General features: G+C 43.1%; 1 protein-coding gene across 2 annotated transcripts in view; it reads left to right on the forward strand.

Moving 5' to 3' along the window:
* The window catches only part of GFRA4 (GDNF family receptor alpha 4), an 81358-nt gene that overhangs the window by 11174 nt on the left and 49590 nt on the right, over positions 1-20594 (forward strand). The window lies entirely within an intron of this gene.

The raw sequence follows: 20594 nt of genomic DNA on the forward strand, positions 1-20594 counted from the left end.
AAGTTTGGAGTGAGAAGTTCGGGCTGTTTTTTCTTCCTGGTTTCTGACGGAAAGAGGAGTCGCAGGGGCTCGGTTTGAGCTGGGCCTGAGGCCGGGTGGGATTTTTTTCGGGAGACTTGTGAGTTGTGGGCATGAGGGATAAATGGTGCAGGATCTGCATGTCCTGGGGGTGTCCCTGAGCTAAACCAGGGGCCTGGGTTTAGCCTTTGGGACAGGGACAGTGTCAGTAGGCACAGGGTCGCTCTGCTGCCTGGTGCACTTGGAATCCAGGCTTGGCCAAAGTTTTCCCACTCCCCCTTTTTCCCTGCATCCCAGATATCCCACATTCACGTTGAAGGTGCCATGGGAAGATGGAGTTGGCCAACCAATGGCCATTTGGTGGTGGAGCTGGGAGGTGGCTCAGTGGTGGGTGATGATTTTGGGCAGGCTCTGGGCTCTGCCTGTTAATATTTGGGGAGGTGGCTCCTCCTCTCCAGCAGAACAGCCCCGTTTGTGGGCCCTTAAACCCCATTTCACCCTCTCCATCTCCTAAATCCTCCCTGCTCCCAGGAATGAGAACTCCTGCCCTCAGTCCTGGCCCTGAACTACCTGGAGCTGGAGGTGAGAAAGGCAGGAGCTCTGGTGTGACCTGCCTGAGGGGTTGGCTCCGAGCCACACGTGGACAATCACTCTCATTGTCACCTTCCCTCGTACTGGGACTTGGAAGTGAATGTTTTCCAAAAAAAATGTGGGTTGCTGCTGCCAAGATTCTTCCCTCTCTCCTCAAGCAAGTGCCAAGAACTCTGTCTTCTCACAACAAATCCAGTGGCCAAATACAGGTTTCCCTGGAGAAAACCCTTCAGGCTGGTAGGAATTAATCAGTTGGTTCAACTGAAGGTAAATAAGTTAACGTTGTTGTTCTTCTGCCTCTGGTTTCCTGGGACAATGAATCTTGTGTGTGTCTGTCAGTCTGTCCACCCCCAAGAATTTTGGAGCCCCCTGGGGAGATTAGAGAGAATCACGGAATCATGGAATGATTTGGGTTGGAAGGGACATGAAAGATCATCTCCTTCCAACCCCCTGCCGTGGGCAGGGACACCTTCCACCAGACCAGGGTGCTCCAAGCCTGTCCAAGCTGCCCTTGTTTCATTTGAAGACTGAGAAGATGTTCAGATCCCACAGGTTGAGGGGAAATCTGCTTTGGAAAAGGGAACTCCTGGTGTTGATCACTGGGGGAAAAGTCAGTGGAGTTCACAGCAGAAAAGGTGTGTGGAAGGAGGTGGAGAAATCCAGGTCCTTGTTTTTTTCCCAGGTAGGCAGTAAAGTGATGCAGATCTGCAGAGAGCCAAGGAAACATCTTCCTGGGATCACAAGGCAATCCCTGGAGCCTACAAGTCCAGAGAAAAAAGGGCAAAGTGAGAACCTTCTGTGGGTTCAGGGCTAATCTTTGGAGACAGAGGAGCAATGTGATCTTAATATGGAAACTTGCAGAAACTCCCCCAGGTTGGATTTCCTTGCTGTGGTGCCACCTTGAACATGCCAAGGACGTGGGAGAACCACTCAGGATCAGCAGTTGGTGATGAAGGGAACTGAGGAAAGACCAGGCTGGTGTTGAGGTAGAACCTGCCAAGGGTTGAGTCCATCTGGACAGAGAACACCTGGTTGTCCTAAGATTTTTTGGCAGCTTCCCTGCCTGGTTCAAAGTGTGTTGTGGCTCTGTTTGCACCTCCCACGTGCTGCTGAGCTCTGATGGGACACAAAGCTCTCTCCACCCGACATGTTGGGTGCCAGAGGTTGATGGCCCAACACGGAATGGTTGATAGCTGGCAACTCCCAACAGCTCCTGGGACAGGGAAGGGCAGGGATTAAGGGAATTGGTGCTTTCTCTGCTTCTCTGCAGGTGATTTGTGTGCTCATCCCCCTCACCTTGTGTCCTGCTGCCCCCACAGATTCAGGGGCTGATCCAGAGGGGCAGAGTTTGGGATCTGCCCCGTTGCATATGATGCTGAAATCATAAAATATCAGAAGGGGGGAAAAGGGTGAAGGAGGAGGGGGAAAAGGGGGGGGGGAGGAGGGGAAAAAAGAATGAAGGAGGAGGGGGAAAAAAGAGTGAAGGGGAAAAGAGTGAAGAAAAAAGAGTGAAGGAGGAGGGGAAACAAAGGAGCAAAGGAGGAGGGGAAAAAAGGAGTGAAGGAAGAGGGGGAAAAGTGGGAAAGAGGAGGGGGGAAAGTGGGAAAGAGGAGGGGGAAAAAGAGCGAAGGAGGTGGGAAAAAAGTGAGGGAGGAGGGGAAAAAACGGGAAGGAAGAGGGAGAAAAGAGGGAAAGAGGAGGGGGAGAAAAGAGTGAAGAAAGAGGGGGAAGAGTGAAGGAAGAGGGAAAAAAGTGAAGGAGGAGGGAAAAAGAGTGGAGGAAAATAGTGAAGGAGGAAGGGGAAAAGAGTGAAGGAGGAGGGGAAAAAAGTGGAGGAGGAGGGGAAAAAAGGAGGAGAGGAAAAAAGTGGAGGAAGAGTGGAAAAAGTGAGGGAGGAGGGAAAAAAGTGAAGGAGGAGGGGAAAAAAGTGATGGAGGAGGAGGAAAAAATGAAGGAGGGGGGAAGAAAGAGAAGGAAAAAAGGGAAAGGGAGGAGGGAAAAAAGTGGAGGAGGAGGGGAAAAAAGAGTGAAGGAGGATGGAAAAAAAGTGGAGGAAGAGGAGAAAAAGTGAGGGAGGAGGGAAAAAAGAGTGAATGAGGAGGGGAAAAAGAGTGAAAGAGAAGGAGGAGGGAAAAAAGAGTGAAGGAAAAAAGAGTGAAGGAGGAGGGAAAAAAGTGGAGGAAGAGTGGAAAAAGCAAAGGAGGAAGGAAAGAAGTGAAGCAGGAGGGGGAAAACAGAGTGAAGGAGGAGGGAAAGAAAGTGAAGTAGGAGGGGAAAAAACAGTGAAGGAGGAGGGAAAAAAAGAGTGAAGGAGGAGAGAAAAAAGTGTTCCTTCATGGTGCTTTTGTTTTCTAACAATGTTGACATTCTGTGGAGTAACTGAGTATAAAATCTGCCTCTGGTTTGGAAGCTGGTGAGCAGGAAAGATGTGATTATCCAGCTTTTTATGCCTCTTTACTCTGTCTGGATCAGAGGAGATAAATGTGCCGATAGGAGCCTCAGCTCCCATCTTTATTTAAGCTGTCAGGTACCTGCTACGTTATTTTATGGTGATTGTTACAGAAAGCCTCCACAAAGAGATATATGTTTCTCTATTCCCCCCTGTTTCCTATTTTAATCTATAATTCGATGATAAAAGAGATGTATTTCCATGTGTTATTTTCATTTGGAGCCTCAACGCTTCCCTCTCACTCTGATTTTTCCTCCAAATAAACATTGGCAGTTGCAGAGCACTTAAAATATGCACAAAATCAATCTTCTCTCTCCTCTTTTGGGCTCCCTCTTGGCTGGTGGTGCAGGCAGACTTTAATTTAGGTGCTAATGGGGAAGGATTCGTGGGATAAAAGGGGTTCCCTGTGTGGTCATCGGTGCTCTTGGTCACATTCCCACATCCACAGGGCTCCCACGGATAAACTTGGGCACATCTGCACGTGGAATGAGGTGAAAAAGGCATTTGTCCGGGTGAAAGAGTCAACAGAGCCAGGAAAATGTTGGAACAGGCTGCCCAGAGAAGCTGCTGCTGCCCCTGGATCCCTGGAAGTGTCCAAGGATCGGTTGGATGGGATTTGAACAACATGGAATAGTGGAAGTTGTCCCCACCCATGACAGCGGGTGGAAAAAGATCTTTAAGGTCCCTTCCAACCCAAACCATTCCATGATTCCATTAGCATGGAAATTTGCAGGAACTCCCCCAGGTTGGATTTCCTTGCTGTTGGTGCCACCTTGAACATGCCAAGGATGTGAGAGAACCACTCAGGGTCAGCAGTTGGTGATGAAGGGAACTGAGGAAAGACCAGGCTGGTCTGGAGGTAGAACCTGCCAAGGGTTGAGTCCACCTCGATGGACAAAGCATGGACAGGGAACACCTGGTTGTCCCAAGACTTCTTCAGCTTCCCTGCCTGTTGTGGTCCTCTTTGCACCTCCAGAGCTGCCCCTGGATCCCTGAAAGTGTCCAAGGCCAGGTTGGACAGGGCTTGGAGCAACCTGGGCTAGTGGAAGGTGTCCCTGTCCATAGCAGGGGGTGGAAAAAGATCTTTTTAAGGTCCCTTCCAGTCCAAACCATTCCATGACTCCATGATTCTATTGTATTATAAACAGATTCTGGGGTGAAATTCCCCATCAGAGCTTGAGCAACATCTTCCAAAACATCCAGGTGTTTTCATCCCATCAGGGCCTTGAGCTTCCCACAGGTTTCTGGGAGAGTGAGGTCCATAAAGGAGGCGGATCTGTGGATCTGGAACCAGACAATCCACTGTGGATCCAGATCTTGGCTGGGTTTGCTTGGGTGGAGCTGAGCCCATTCCCTGGATTTCTCTGCTATTTTGTCCCTCTGAGGTCTGTGAGACCCTTGAGTTTAAAAAAAGATCCCTGAGAACATTTCATTCCCACTTCTTCCTCTGCAAAAACACATCTTTGGATCCTCTGGAGCGCCTTAGAACCCTTTGTCTTCTGGGGGAAATCTCTGCCTCCTGCTTGGGTTTTATTTTGAGGGTTAAAAATAAGAGGGTTATTATATAAAATAGGGGGTTTATTGTTATAGGGTTAAAAATGGCTCTTAACATTTCCAGTGGGGAGATAAATTTGGGAATATCCCTTTGATTGACTTCAGACTGGAGCTGGGCTGTGCCCAGACTCTGTTTCCCGTGGTGCCCCGTGACCACCTGGAATGGAAACGTTCTCCTGGGAATCCCAGCCTTCAGGAAGGGTCCTCCTGGGAATCCTGGCCTTCAGGAAGGGCAACTAAAGCCGTTTGAACGATTCCCAAGCAGCAACTTGGCGGAGTTTCAGCTTTAAACCGGAGGCAACTGGTGGAAGTTGTTCCAGTCTCGATTATTTCCCTCCAATGGCAGGAAAAGGATCTGTGGAAAACTGGGACACTCCCTTTTCCAAGTGTGTTGAAATCGTGTCCAAAGGGAAAATGAGGGAATCCCACAGCTGGCTCAACATCTCTCATTCCTGCACATCTGAGCCCTGTGCCAGCCAATATCCACCCCTGTCCATCCTTCTCCCAAGCCCTGGCTCTGGAAACTGTAGTAGGAATTCCAAGGGTTGTCACAGCAGCATTTTTACCCTGTTTAGTTGAAATCCAGTCCCTGGATTTAAATATCCAGACCCTGGGTTTAAATATCCAAGCCAGAGGAGTTCTATTTTTAGAAATAAATCAGGAAAAGGGAGAAGTTATAGAAGGGATTCCTTGTGCTCCCAGGAATAAAACTTCCAGGAATAAAAATGGCATGAAGAAACAAGTGGGAGACATTGAGTTTAACACAGAGTTCCAAGGGTTGTCTGCAGCATTTTTCCTCTGTTTAGTTGCAATCCAGTCCCTGAATTTAAATGTCCAGACCCTGGGTTTAAATATCCAAGCCACAGGAGTTCTATTTTTATAAAAAAATCAGGAAAAGTGACCAGCTATAGAAGGGATTCCTTGTGCTCCCAGGTTAAAACTTCCACTGCAAAGCTTGGTCCTCTTCCATCCCTGGCCACCTCCTCTGGCACCTTAACTCTGGAAAGGGAAAGGGAGAAGGGTCAAAAGGAAGGTTTGGGAAGGGAGAAGGAGGAGAAGGAGAAGGAGAAGGAGAAGGAGAAGGAGAAGGAGAAGGAGAAGGAGAAGGAGAAGGAGAAGGAGAAGGAGAAGGAGAAGGAGAAGGAGAAGGAGAAGGAGAAGGAGAAGGAGAAGGAGAAGGAGAAGGAGAAGGAGAAGGAGAAGGGAAGGTTTGGGAAGATTTGGGAAGGGAAGGTTAAGGAAAGGAAAAAAGGAAAGGAAAGGAAATTTCAGGAAATTTCAGGAAAGGAAATTTAAGGAAAGGAAAGGAAATTTAAGGAAATTTAAGGAAAGGAAAGGAAAGGAAATTTAAGGAAAGGAAAGGAAAGGAAAGGAAAGGAAAGGAAAGGAAAGGAAAGGAAAGGAAAGGAAAGGAAAGGAAAGGAAAGGAAAGGAAAGGAAAGGAAAGGAAAGGAAAGGAAAGGAAAGGAAAGGAAAGGAAAGGAAAGGAAAGGAAAGGAAAGGAAAGGGAAAAGGGAAGGGAAAAGGGAAGGGAAAAGGGAAGGGAAAAGGGAGGGAAGGAAAGCAGGAAGGAAGGAAGGAGGGAAGGAAGGCAGACAGTTCATGGGAACCAAATTCCCCTGTGGTTGTGCCCCAGGCTCTGAAAAGCTTCCCATCCCCCCAGATCCTGCCCTCCAAGCCTCAGAGACCTGCTCTGATCCGCAGGTTCACAGAGAAAATGAGATTTTTTTTTTTCCTCCCTGGCTGCCTTCCATGAGCAGCAGCTCCAGCTCTCCACGGCACATCCCAGTTCATTAACACAGTCAAACCTCATTAGGGACAATTGTTGGGCAGGAATTTCCCACCCCTTGTTTCTCTTTGCTTTTCTCCTTGTTATTCCTCGCTGTTGTTTCCTCTCCCTGGTGCCTTTCTCTCCAGGGAAGCACCTCTTGGAAAAGCCTGGAGTAGAGTCAGGGCTGCTGGAATTCCCAGGGGGTCTCCTGTCATCCCAAAGCTGGTGTTGGTGGAACAGCAGGGAGGTATTTCTGGGAGATGAGAGAAATGATCCTCAAAGCCTCTGGAATGGGGGGCACTGGATGCTGGGAGTGCTGGAAATCCTCCAGGAAGGTTGGGGTTGGAGCTGGGAAACTGTGAGGGTCCAAGGGAGAGAGGAAGGAAAGGGAAAAAGGAAGGGAGGGAAGGGAAGGTTGGGAAAGGGAAAGGGAAAAGGGAAAAGGAAAGGGAATGGGAAAAGGAAAAGGGGAAAGGGAAAAAAGGAAAGGAAAAAAGGGAAAGGGAAAAGGAAAGGGAAAGGAAAAAAGGGAAAGGGGAAAAGGGAAAGGGAAAAAAGGAAAGGGAAAGCCCAGAAGGGCTGGGATACCCCAAGACCAGGAATGTCCCCCGCTTCAGCTCCTGCCCTGTTCCATGGCCATGGGGTTTGGACACAGCTTGGAACAGCCCTGGAGGAGTTCCTGAGCCTGGAAACGAGGACACAGGAGGCAGATCCATGGATTTAGGGTGATTTAGGGTTCATCCTCAGCAGGGACCAACCAAACCCAGGCTGATCTCCCCAAAAACAGAGGCTGCTTTGTGTCTGTGGGGAAATGAGAGGCGTTTTCCAGCTCTGCCAGAGCTTTTCAACAGCCTCAAATTATTATTATTATTATTATTATTTTCTTTTAATGGGAATGCAGAGATATCAGGCTTCCTGCACGGCTTCCTCAGCCACCCAGCACATCACTCAGAGCCTCACAATTCCTGTCATCCCTGGCCTGGGCTCATGGCAGGGTTTGAATTCCTCCAACTCCATCTCCCGATGACAGACAGGTTCAGGAGAGGATTAAAAAAACATCCAAAAGGTGTTTTTTCTTCCTAAACAACAAGAAAAATCCCTACTGGGGTCACTGCGGCTCCCACTCGGAGTAACTCAGTGCTGTGTAGTGGTAATAATATTGCTGTATGTTATATAAATATTACTTGAAAAGAAATAAGTATTAAAAATTAATAGAAAGGTGTGTATTTTTAAATTATATATTTAATTAAATATTTATTCAAGTAATAATATTACTTTAAATAATATAAAAATCACTTTAAGATAAATAACTATTTAAAATAAATATGCAGGTGTGTTTATTTTCAATTAAATATATATATATATAAATATATATTCAATTAAATATATAATATAAAAATCACTTTAAAATAACTATTTAAAATAAATATACAGGTGTGTATTTTTAATTAAATGTGTATTTAGTTAAATATACATTAAGTATACTTTAAGTAATCTAAATACTACTTTAAATAAATATTTTAAATTAATATACAAATGTGTGTCTTTTAAAATTAAATACATATTTAATTAAATATTTATTTAAGTAATAATAATATTACTTTAAGTAATATAAAAATCACTTTAAGATAAATAACTATTTAAAATAAGTATGCAGGTGTGTGTATTTTCAATTAAACATATATTTAGTTAAATATTTATTAAATTAATATTATTACTTTAAGTAATAATATTACTTTAAGTAATATAAAAATTACTTTAAAATAAATAACTATTTAAAATAAATATACAGGTGTGTATTTTTAATTAAATATGTATTTAATTAAATATTTGTTTAAGTAATAATATTACTTTAAGTAATACAAAAATTACTTTAAAATAAATAAATAAATATTTTCAATTAATATACAGGTGTGTGCATTTTTAAATTAAACATTTATCTGATTAAATATATATTCAAGTAATAATATTACTTTCAGTAGTATAACTATTACTTTAAAATAAGTAAATATTTGAAATTAATATGCAGGTGTATGTATTTTTAAATTAAATATGTATTTAATTAAATATTTATTTAAGTAATAGTATTACTTTAAGTAATATAAAAATTACTTTAAAATAAATAAGTACTTAAAATAAATATACAGGTGTGTATTTTTAATTAAATATATTTTTAGTTAAATATTTATTTAAGTAATAATATTACTTTAAGTAATATAAAAATTACTTTAAAATAAATAAGTACTTAAAATAAATATACAGGTGTGTATTTTTAATTAAATATATTTTTAGTTAAATATTTATTTAAGTAATAATATTACTTTAAGTAATAATATTACTTTAAGTAATATAAAAATTACTTTAAAATAAATAAGTACTTAAAATAAATATACAGGTGTGTATTTTTAATTAAATATATATTTAGTTAAATATATATTAAGTAGTAATACTACTTTAAGTAATATAAATATTACTTTAAATAAATATTTTAAATTAATATACAGGTGTGTGTCTTTTTAAATTAAATATATATTTAATTAAATATTTATTTAAGTAACAATATTACTTGAAGTAATATAAAAATCACTTTAAAATAAATAAATATTTTAAATTAATATACAGGTGTGTGTATTTTTAAATTAAATATATATTTGATTAAATATATGTTTAATAATATTACTTTAAGTAATATAAAAATCACTTTAAAATAAATAACTATTTAAAATTAATATACAGGTGTGTGTATTTTCAATTAAATATATATTTAGTTAAATATTTATTTAATTAATATTATTACTAATATTAATATATCAGTAATGTTGCACCATTTTTGTGCTGTCCTGGGATCTCCATGGATTTTCCCTTCCCAAATCCATCTTGATCCCTTTCAGGATCTTATCCAAGCTGACTTTACATCTCCCACTGTCCTATAAAAAGATCCTTCCCCTCTCAGCTACGGAAAAATTCCTTCCAAGCCTTCAAAACATGGGATAACTCAACGTAATTCCTGGAGAAGTGAAGTGTGGAGAGCTGGTTCCTGCATCTCCTTTGAGCTCGGTGACCTCAGCTGAGAGATCGGTGAATATTCCAGGAAAAAAAAAAACAACCACAGTTGAAAAGACAATTTTGAGGAAGGAAAAGTCATGACCAGCCAGGCCTGGTCATGAAAAAAAAAAGGTATTAAGGATTTGTCATGGAATGACTCAAGGGGGGATCAACATCGTTCCCTGGGATGTGGATGGGGGAAGATTGGAGGGGCTGATGTGCAGGGAGAGGCAGATTTAAGGATATTTTAGCAGCAGTGTGTCTAAAATGCCTGCACAAAAATGGGATTTCAGGCTCCCAGGTCTTTATTTCCACGAAGGATGGGTACTCCAAAAGTTACAGGCTGAACTGGCAGGAGAAATGCGGGAATTCTGAGCCTCTAATTAAACCACAGTCGCTGCTTTGTTCCTCCCAGCGCCTTGAAAGTGGGGAAAAGCTCAAACCAGGCTTTGAACTTGATGCTGGTTTGATATTTTAGAGCTCAGGTAACTTTGGCTGGTTTTTTATCAGCTTCCCCAGAACCAGAACCTGCCTCCTGGAGGTTGTGACTTCCCCCCTCCCCTGATCCCTGAGGGGTTGGGGGCCATTCCTGGTGGCACTTTTCAAATCAAAGGCTCTGTCACACCGAGGAGGTTTGAGAGTTTGAGCTCTGGAGGGTTCCCAGCACACGTTTCCAGAAGGAACACAGGGAATGGGATAACAGCCTTTGGAAAAAACAAGGCTGGGAGCTGTAAAACCAGCTGTGTGTGGAAATCAAGGAGAAGTGGGGGAAGAAAAAAAGAGGGATCTCCAGGGGTTAAACCCTTTTGACTCAAACCAGTGGAACATTCAACACTTACAAGTTTCAGATTTTAAGGGGGACTCGTAAAAAAGAGGGGGAATAAAAAGTAGGGACTGTGGGGATGGGACAAGGGAGGGATGGGTTTAAATCAATCAATTAAATTAAATTAAATTAAATTAAATTAAATTAAATTAAATTAAATTAAATTTAGAAAGGGTTGATTCGAGCTAAATTTAAGGAAGAAATTGGTTACAATGAGGTCCTGGCCCAGGTTGGGCAGAGAAGCTGTGGCTGCCCCTGGATCCCTGGAAGTGTCCAAGGCCAGGTTGGAACAACCTGGGCTAGTGGGAGGTGTCCCTGCCCATGGCAGGGGGTAGAATGGGATGTTTTTTAAGATTTCTTCCCCCCTCAAAGCACCCTGTAAATCTGTAACATCCCTTTGGGTTGCTCCAGGCTCTGGGGAAAGCAAATCCCTGGGAAAAGCAACCCCCTCAGCCAGGCTTGGAGAGAGGAGCTGGGACCAGCTCCTGGTGGCTGAGGATGGGGGAAAGTGGCAAAGGGCAGGTTTGGATTTATAACCTTGCTAGGAATCAGCATTCCTTGGAATTTCTAACCTTGGTGAGAATCAGCATTCCCTGGGATCTCTAACCTTGGTGGGAATCAGCATTCCCTGTGACTTCCTGCCTTGGTGGGAATCAGCATTCCCTGGGATCTCTATCCTTGGAAGTAATCAGCATTCCCTGTGACTTCCAACCTGGGTGGGAATCAGCATTCCCTGGGATTTATAACTGGGGGGGGGGGGGGAAATTCCCTGGGATCTCTACCCTTGATGGGAATCAGCTTCCCCAGGGATATCATGGAATCACAGAATGCCTGCTGGCTTGTCTCTCCAGCCCAAATTTTGGGGTAAAACTGGAGGAGAAAGGGCTTGGAAAACCCCTTGTTGACATGCCTGGTCCTGGAGGTGCTGCCAGAGCTGTGGGAGGAGCACGGGAGGGTTTTGGGGCTCCTCTCCGGTGCCACTGGAGTTTGGTTTGGAATTTTTCGCCCTGAGCTCTTTAATCACCATCTTTGCCTTTTCACAAGCACAAAAAATTCCCTGATTTTTCCACAAGGAGCAGCTCTGTGCTTCTCCTCCCCCCCCCCCAGATGATCTGCATGTCCATGCTCAGCAGAAAATTGGGATAAACCCGTGAGTTTTCCTTTAAAACACGGATTTCCTTCCCACCAAAGCCCCAGGCCTTGCACACTCACCTGAGAAAAACATCCAGGTGTGTTTTTAGGACCCGTGTCCCTTAAACCAGGCTCTGAGTCTGGAGGCTTTGTGGCATTCCTTTGCCTGGATTTCCACCTTAGATTATTCCCAAGGGTTGGAATAGTCTGCAATATTCGTCCTGTGACCCCAAAAAAAGCTTTTTGTTGGAGAAATGCTGCCAGAGGAACAATTCTTTGGGAGCTGCTGCCGGAGCTGAAGGAGGTTTTGATCTGCTCTGTAAGCAAAGATCTGGTTTTAGCAGAGCCAATCCTTGGAAAATCCGAGTGCTGCACGTGCAAACGGAGCTGGAAAAATGGGCAGAGCCATTCCAGGGCCGGAATTGTTCCTTGGGGGAGGTTTGGGTGGGGCAGGGGGACAAAGGAGTTGAAAACAGGGATCTGAAGCTAGGCAGTTAAATCTGAAAACCCACTTTGTACCATTCCAGAAGATCCTGCAAAGCTTGGAATTTTTAGGGAATGATCCCTCCTGGAGTAACAAGGAGAATCTGCATCAACTCAAGACACAGGAGGGGGGTTCCATCCCTTTAAATTGACTTTTTTCCTACTAAAATTCCCACCGGGAAGATCCCACTCTGGGTTCCTGTGGGTCCTGTTGTCACTCCTCTGTCTGTCCTGGGCCGCCTGGAATCCAAAGGGATGGTTTTCCACCTTGGAAACCTTCTCCCTGGGCAGGGGATAAATAAAGAGGGAAAAAAAGAAAATCACCTGATCCCAGAGCTTTCCCTATGGAAAGGTTGTCCAGGAGGATAAAAGTTCTCCTGGTGGTTAATGGACAAAAATGGGTGACACTGATGAGGTCTGGGGGAGATCCCTCATATTCCACACGTTTTTAAATGTCTGGGAAAGCATCTCCTCCTCGGTTTAAAGGAGGAATGAACTCCTCACACTCCTGGAAGAGCAAGGAAAAGCTGCTTCCAAGGTTATCCCCGGGGGGCCTGTCAGGGAGAGTTTAATGCAGATTTTTCTTGGCTGTCCTGAGCCTGGGAATTAATGGAGTCTGAAAGGTAAAGGAGCATCCCTGCATCCCAGAAATAGGGAAAACCTGTTCATGCTGGTCCCTCTGCTCTGGGGACTGGGAGTCAGCATTCCCTGGCATTTTTAACCCTGGGGGGAATCAGCATTCCCTGGGACTTTTAACCTTGGGAGGCGAGTCAGCATTCCCTCTGGGTGGGAATCAGCATTCCATGGGATTCTAAACGTGGAGAGAATTAGCATTTCCTGGGATCTCTAACTTTAGGGGGGTAATTAGCATTCCCTAAGATCTCTAACCTTGATGGGAATCAGCATTCCCTGGGATCTCTAACCTTGTTGGGAATCAATGTTCCTTGGGATTTCTAACCTTGATAGGAATCAGCATTCCTTGTGACTTCCAGCCTTGGTGGGAATCAGCATTCCTTGGTATCTCTACCCTTGGTGGGAATCAGCATTCCTTGGGATCTCTACCCTTGGTGAGAATCAGCATTCCCTGGGATTTATAACTTTTGGGGGGGAATCACATTCCCTGGGATCTCTAACCTTGGAAGGAATCAGCATTCCCTGTGACTTCCAGCCTTGGTGGGAATCAGCATTCCCTGGGATTTATAACCTTGCTAGGAATCAACATTCTTTGGGATTTCTAACCTTGGTGGGAATCAGCATTTCCTGAGATTTATAACCTTGGTGGGATTCAGCATTCCCTGAGATCTCTACCCTTGATGGGAATCAGCATTCCCTGGGATCTCTACCCTTGGTGGGATCCAGCATTCCCTGGCATTTCAAACCGTGGGATTGGCTGAAGGGCTCTCAAAATTCCCCCTTTCAGGCTCTGGATCTCACGTCTCCATGAACACGACCCCGACAGTTTTCCCTGGATCTCTCCGAGTTTGGGATCTTGCTTTCCAGGTCCATTTGTTCCCATGGGAACAGCACCTCCTAAAATCTAAACCCAAGCAGCTAAAATCCCATTGTGTATTTTACATATTCCTGGTGTATTCCCTCTTATTTCCACTCTCATTTTCCCCCTTTTTCCCTTCCAAGGTCTGACCTCGGGGCCCGGAGAGTGATCCTGAAAATTTTCCTCCTGGATCCAGGGCTGTTGTTACGTGGCCACTCCAAATATCCCGTGATATTTTCCCTTCTAACTTCATTTTTTTTCCAAGTCCAACCCAAAATCCAGTACCCAAAGCCAGGTAATTAAATCATCCAACTCTTTTTTTGCCTCCCTTTTCCCGTTTTTTCCACAGGACGTCACAAAACATTACTTCCTTTTTTTTTTTTTTAAGCTTTCCATAATAATTTCTTTATTTAAAATCTTTTAAGGAGGTTTTTACACCCTGCACTACCCAGAGTTTGTTGTGTCAAACACACACCTGAATATTTATTTTAAATATTTCTAATTAAGCAATTTTATATTACTTAAATAAATATTATTACTTAAATAAATATTTATTTTAATATATATTTAATTTTAAAATACACACCTGTATATTTATTTTAAAGTAGTATTTATATTACTTAAAGCAATATTATTACTTAAGATATATTTAACTAAATATATATTTAATTAAAAATACATACCTGTATATTTATTCTAAGTATTTATTTTTAAAGTAATTTTTATATTACTTAAAGTAATATTATTGCTTAAATAAATATTTAATTAAATATATATTTCATTTAAAAATACACACCTGTATATTAATTTTAAATACTTATTTATTCTCAAGTAATATTTATATGACATAAATTAATAGTATTACTTAAATATATATTTACTTACATATTTAATTTTAAAATGCACACACCTGTATATTAAATTAATTAAAATATTTTAAATTAAATTAATTAATTAATTAAATTATTTTAAATTAAATTAATTTAAAATATTTATTTATTTTAAAGTAATATTTATATTACCAAAAGTAGTATTATTACTTAAATATATATTTAATTAAATATATATTTAATTTTAAAATACACACACCTGTGTATTGATTTGAAATATTTATTTATTTTTAAGTAATTTTTATATTACTTAAAGTAGTATTATTACTTAAACATGTATTTAACTAAATATATATTTAATTCAAAATACATACCTATATATTTTTAAAAATATTTATTTTAAACTGATTTTTATATTACTTAACATTATTACTTAAATATGTATTTAACTAAATATATATTTAATTCAAAACACACACACGTATATTAATTTTAAATATTTATTTTAAAGTATTAATTATATTACTTAAAATAATATTATTACTTAAATATGTATTTAATTAAATATATATTTAATTTTAAAATACTCACACCTGTATATTGATTTTAAATACTTCTTTTTTTTTAAGCAATTTTTATATTACTTAAAGTAATATTATTACTTACATATATGTTTAATTAAATATATTTATATTACTTAATATTTTATTACTTTAAAAGTCAGGAGAACTTTTATCCTCCTGGACAACCTTTCCATAGGGAAAACTCTGGGATCAGGTGATTTTCTTTTTTTCCCTCTTTATTTATCCCCTGCCCAGGGAGAAGGTTTCCAAGGTGGAAAACCATCCCTTTGGATTCCAGGTGGCCCGGGACAGACAGAGGAGTGACAACAGGACCCACAGGAACCCAGAGTGGGACCTTCCCAGTGGGAATTTTAGTAGGAAAAAAATCAATTTAAAGGGATGGAACCCCCCTCCTCTGTCTTTAATTGATGCAGATCCTCCTTGTTACTCCAGGAAGGATCATTCCCTAAAAATTCCAAGCTTTACTGGATCTTCTGGAATGGTACAAAGTGGGTTTTCAGATTTAACTGTTGAGCTTCAGATCCCTGTTTTCAACTCCTTTGTCCCCCTGCCCCACCCAAACCTCCCCCAAGGAACAATTCCGGCCCTGGAATGGCTCTGCCCGTTTTTCCAGTTCCGTTTGCACGTGCAGCACTCGGATTTTCCAAGGATTGGCTTCCCTAAAAATTCTAAGGTTTGCTGGATCTTCCGGAATGGTGCAAAGTGGAGATATCAGGTGGACAACCTGTGGAACCCCTGAGGGCAGGACTTTGTGGGTGTTTATGTGGAGAAACTGGGCAGGATCACTGACAGTCCCATCCCTGGAAGTTGGATCCCGTTTGGATCCCAAGAAAAATGGGTTATTCCGGAGTAGGAGCCGATGCTTTTGATCTCCTGCAAGATCTGGAGTCATTTCCAAGGACACTTCAGAGGAAATCAGGAGTGACTTGTCCTGGGGCACCTGCTCCCTGCTGGATCTCGGAGGCCTCGGAGGTGGAACATCCATGGAATATCTCAACCTCTCTGCTCAGGGTGGAAAGATGCCCCTGGACCTCGTGGCAGCACTGGGAAGACTTTTCCCAGCGTGTTTGTGCTGGGATGGACGTGATAACGCTTCAATTATCGAGGCCAAAGTGGGTGTAAAGGGTTTTTATAAACTTCCACAGAATTATTTTATTAGGATTGGTGGAATTTTGATCCCAAAGGGGGAAAAATTACTGGTTTGTCCCCAAGAAAACCCATCTCTGAGACCTCTGAGATCCAACAGGGAGCAAGTGCCCCGTGCCAAGTTATTCCCAGTTTCTTCTGTGCTGTTCAGAATGATTCTGGATCTTGCAGAAGATCAAAAGCACCAGCTCCTATCCCCAAATAACCAATTTTTTGGGGGATCCAAACATCATCTGCATTTTCTGACTCGAACAGGGGAAATTGTAGCAGCTTCACGAGCCCCCAACTCTCCAAAGGTGCCTCATGTTCAACAAGTTTTCCTTTAATTGGGAAATCTCCCATTTAGGGATGAAACCAGGGAACTCAAATGGGTCACGAGTTTTCCTTTAATTGGGAAATTCCTGTTAAGGATGAAACCAGGGAACTCAAACCAGGGTCCCCCAGGATGAGATCCAGCTGTGAGATAACGGAATAAGGAAGAGGGAGAGGGAAAACAGGAGGAGGAGGAGATCTAGAAAGTCTAACTTGGCACCAAGAAGGTAAATAAAGCTCAGCTTTGCGAGTCTGGAGTTTGTTTTTTGCAAAGAGCAGCAGTGCAGGACCTCTGAATGCTTGGCAAGGGTGGGAGGGTTTATTAATTAATCCCAAGTTGCTGTCCTGGGATTAATTGAAATCGTAGAAATGTGAGCCCAAGCAAACCAGATGATTTCCATCATGCAGGAAAAAAAAGGAAGAAAAACACCCAAAAAAGTCCAAAACCCAAATTAAAGAGAATTGCAATGATACATAAATAAAAATAGGTGTATCCACACCCAAACTCGCAGATTCCCAGCTAAATTCCCAGCTCTTCATCCCCATATTTAAGAAGGATTTTTGCTGATTCATGTCCACAGAAGTTCTGGCTCAACAGTTTTAAGTGGTCAGCGTTCCTTTAAGAGATAATTGATGCCTCCAAAGGCTTTTTTTCCTCCTCTCCACCTTCATTTCCCAGGAATAAAAGATTCCCCTGCATAATAATTGGTCAAAATGGAAATTGCCCCCCCCCATTTTTCCCTGAGGTTTTCAGGGCAGAGCAACTGTGGCTCAGCTGGGAAGTTGGATTTTATTCAGCCATTCAGCCCCTGTGCTGAATAAAATAAAATAAAAAAAAAATAAAATAAAATAAAAATAAATAAATAAAATAAAATAAAAAATAAAAAATAAAATGAACGTAAAATAAAATAATGAAATAAAAAATGAAGGAGCCACAACAACAAAAAAAGATATCCAAACTCAAAGGGCAGATCAAGGGAATATTGCTGGGAGCTAAAATGCTCCTTTTATTCCAGGCTCCATCCTCTTTTCCAAGGGAATGGTGGTGTTAATGATGAGACAGAGAGTTGGGATGCAAGGAGTGAGGAGCTGGAGTGGTTTGGGGAGATAAGATTGAATTTTCAGAGGCTTTGTTGTGGCAGAAGGAGGGAGGTTTAAACTCAGTGTCAGTAAAGGGTTGGATCTGGGTGGTTGGAGAGATCCAACCGGGAAAAAAAGAGCTCCTGGGAGCTCCTAATGACACATTCCCTGTGTTTTAAGGCATCCAAAGGTCATGGAACACCTCTGTGTGGACATGTGGGCCCTCCCAGTCTTTATTCTGGGAGCTGTGACATGTCCCTGTCCTGCAGATCCACTCTGAGCTCCAACCTCCAACCCCACACTGGTCATGGAAGTCCCTCTTTGTTTGTGGCACTGCGATTTCCCCCTCTCCTGGTCCCTGTGGACCTCGTTTGTGGCACTGGGATTTCCCCCTCTCCTGGTCCCTCTGGACCTTGTTTGTGGCACTGGGATTTCCCCCTCTCCTGGTCCCCGTGGACCTTTTTAGTGACACTGAGATTTTCCCCTCTCCTGGTCCCCATGGACCTTGTTTGTGACACTGAGATTTTCCCCTCTCCTGTCCCTCTGGTCTTTGTTTGTGGCACCGGGATTTCCCCCCTCCTGGTCGCTCTGGACCCTTGTTTGTGGCACTGGGATTTTCCCCCTTTCCCGGTCCCTGTGGACCTTGTTTGTGACACCGGGATTTCCCCCCTCTTGGTCCCTCTGGACCTTGTTTGTGACACTAGGATTTCCCCTGTTCCTGGTCCCTGTGGACCTTGTTTGTGGCACTGGGATTTCCCCCTCTCCTGGTCCCTCTGGACCTTGTTTGTGACACTGGGATTTCCCCTTCTCCTGGTCCCTGTGGACCTCATTTGTGACATTGGGATTTCCCCCTCTCCTGTCCCTCTGGACCTTGTTTTTAACACTGGGATTTCTCCCTCTCCTGGTCCCTGAGGTGACTGGAAGGACCTTCCTTCTGCCACTGGTGAAATGTTGGAGGATGTTTGATGAGGATGTTTTGGAGGTGGGTTGGACACACAGAGTGCAGTGCAAGCCCAACTTTTCCAGGCAGAGCAGCCCAGATTGGATCCCTGGACACCAAATAAACAACCTGGTTTGGAGAGGTGCTGAATTCCCCCTTGGATACCTGGATTTTGGAGGAACATGGACAAGGTCTGGCACTGCAGAGCAGTGCTGTGTCAGAGTAGCAGACACAAAGCACAGGCAGGATTGATCCAAGGAAATTTCTCAGGTCAGGATAGAGCAAAAACTGGGAGCAACAGGACTGATCTGGGACTCAGTGGAGTTTGGGATGTCCCCTCTCTTCCTCAGACTTTTTGTATTCCCTGAGGAAACCAGCTCACCCTGGCAGGTCCCTGAGTACTCTTTGCCTTAAAAACCCACAGTGATGGATGGGTGGATGGATGGATGGATCCTCATTTTTATCATTTTCAAAAGGCTTTGGGATACAATAACTACCCTCTCAACACAAGGAATTCCACTTGCCAGCCCAGAAAGGGAGCAAAATTTCAGCAGGAGCCTCAGCTTGATGAGAACTGGCTGTTTACCTGTGTTCCCAAATGCTCATTTTTTTTTTGTCCTGAGGTGCTTAAGCGGTGCTGGGAAAAGATGGGAGTGAAAAAGGGAGGATTTTCTCACTCTGTGAAAGTCTTGTAGGAATCTGCCAAGGAATAAAGGGGGAAAGCATCAGTTAGACATCCATCACCTCCTGGTGACTGAGATCCATTTAACGAGCTGCCAAAAAATGGAGCATAAAGCCATCCCAACCTCCATGGCAAGGATTAGGGATGGCTGGTCTGCAACTGAGAGCTCTAGTTTGGAATTCCCACATCCTAATCTCAGCTTTCCAATGATCCTTATAGGATCAGGGCTTTCTCCTGGGCCTCAAAGAGCTTCACAGCAGGGACCGTCTCTCTCTGGGATTTGGAAAGGTCTGGAGTGACAGGACAAGGGGGAATGACTTCCCACTGACAGAGGGCAGGGGTAGGTGGGATATTGGGAAGAAATTCCTTGCAATGAGGGTGAGGGTGCCCGAAGAACCTATGAATTCCCATCCCTGGGAGTGTCCAAGGACAGGTGGGAGCAACCTGGGCTAGTGGAAGGTGTCCCTGCCCGTGGAAGCTGTCCCTGCCCATGGCAGGGGATGGAACTGGATGATCTTTAAAGTCCCTTCCAACCCAAACCATTTATGATTCCATGATTTAGGGAGAGGTGGTACTTCTGTCTCAGTCCTAGAATGAATTAACAGAGAAGTGATTTCCCCAGGACTCTGGAACAAAAGTCTCTTCCAGAAGTGGGAACAACCCTGAGGATTCCCCAGTTGTGTTTGATGTTTATCAAGATGCCATCAGGCATCTTAATCCTCATCTCAGCCTTAATCCTCACTACCTCGATGAGCTGTTTTTTGTGTTAACCAGCTGCAAACATTTTATCATAAAAAAAAAAAATAAAAAAGTTTTCCTGAGCTTAAGGGAGTGAGGAAAAAAAATCCCATTTCCACAAAAAAGTCAGGGATGGGAGCTCCCAGAGCAGGCACTGGTGTGAGACAGTGAGAACCCTCTGGATAGCTGAGTGTGTAACATCCAGACATCCTCCTGCATTCATAAAATTGGGGTCAATAACACCATTATTGGTGCTTAACTGCGGCAGCCCCATTTCCCAGAGTGGTAGCTGTAATAAAACAGCTCCCCAAATGTCAGGCCAAGCATAAAGGATATGAGAGTCCTAATGGAGCTCATTCACACTTCTAATTGTGAGTAAAATATCAGCAAACGACCGAATACTTTGACAGGGTTGTTTAATAATTAGGCCCGGGGATGCAGGAGAGGGAGAGTTCGGCTCTCTGCTGAAAATGAGGCAGGGTTTGTGATGAGGGGAATAAAGGGAGTCTTTTGCAAAGGCAATTTGGGAGGAAATATTGCTGTAAAAAATGTCATGGATGAGGTCCCAGCGTGCAGAGTCAACGGGAGGGCAGCTCAGTGCTCCAAGTGCCCAGGGAGGACCTACCAGAACCAGATCTTGAGGAACAAGCTGAGCTTAAAGAGCAACTACATCGTCCTTTGCTCTGTCATCTGGGTTTTTTACATCAAAGACCCCGTTTATCCTCTCCTCCAAGCAAAATGAGAGGCAGAGCCACCCCGTTGCCTGAGCAGGGAAAAAACCCAAAGGCTTTGAGCTGGGAACATGAAAGACCGGCTTGGTGACCCCGCTTTGACTTGGAGAGTCTCTGGAGATCCTCCCCATTCCCTGGTGGTTGTGCTGCTCCAAGTCAGGCCACCCCTTCCTGGAGGGGAAATCACAGAATCA

Source organism: Chiroxiphia lanceolata, chromosome 4 (assembly GCF_009829145.1).
Source record: "Chiroxiphia lanceolata isolate bChiLan1 chromosome 4, bChiLan1.pri, whole genome shotgun sequence".
Lineage (NCBI taxonomy): Eukaryota > Metazoa > Chordata > Aves > Passeriformes > Pipridae > Chiroxiphia > Chiroxiphia lanceolata.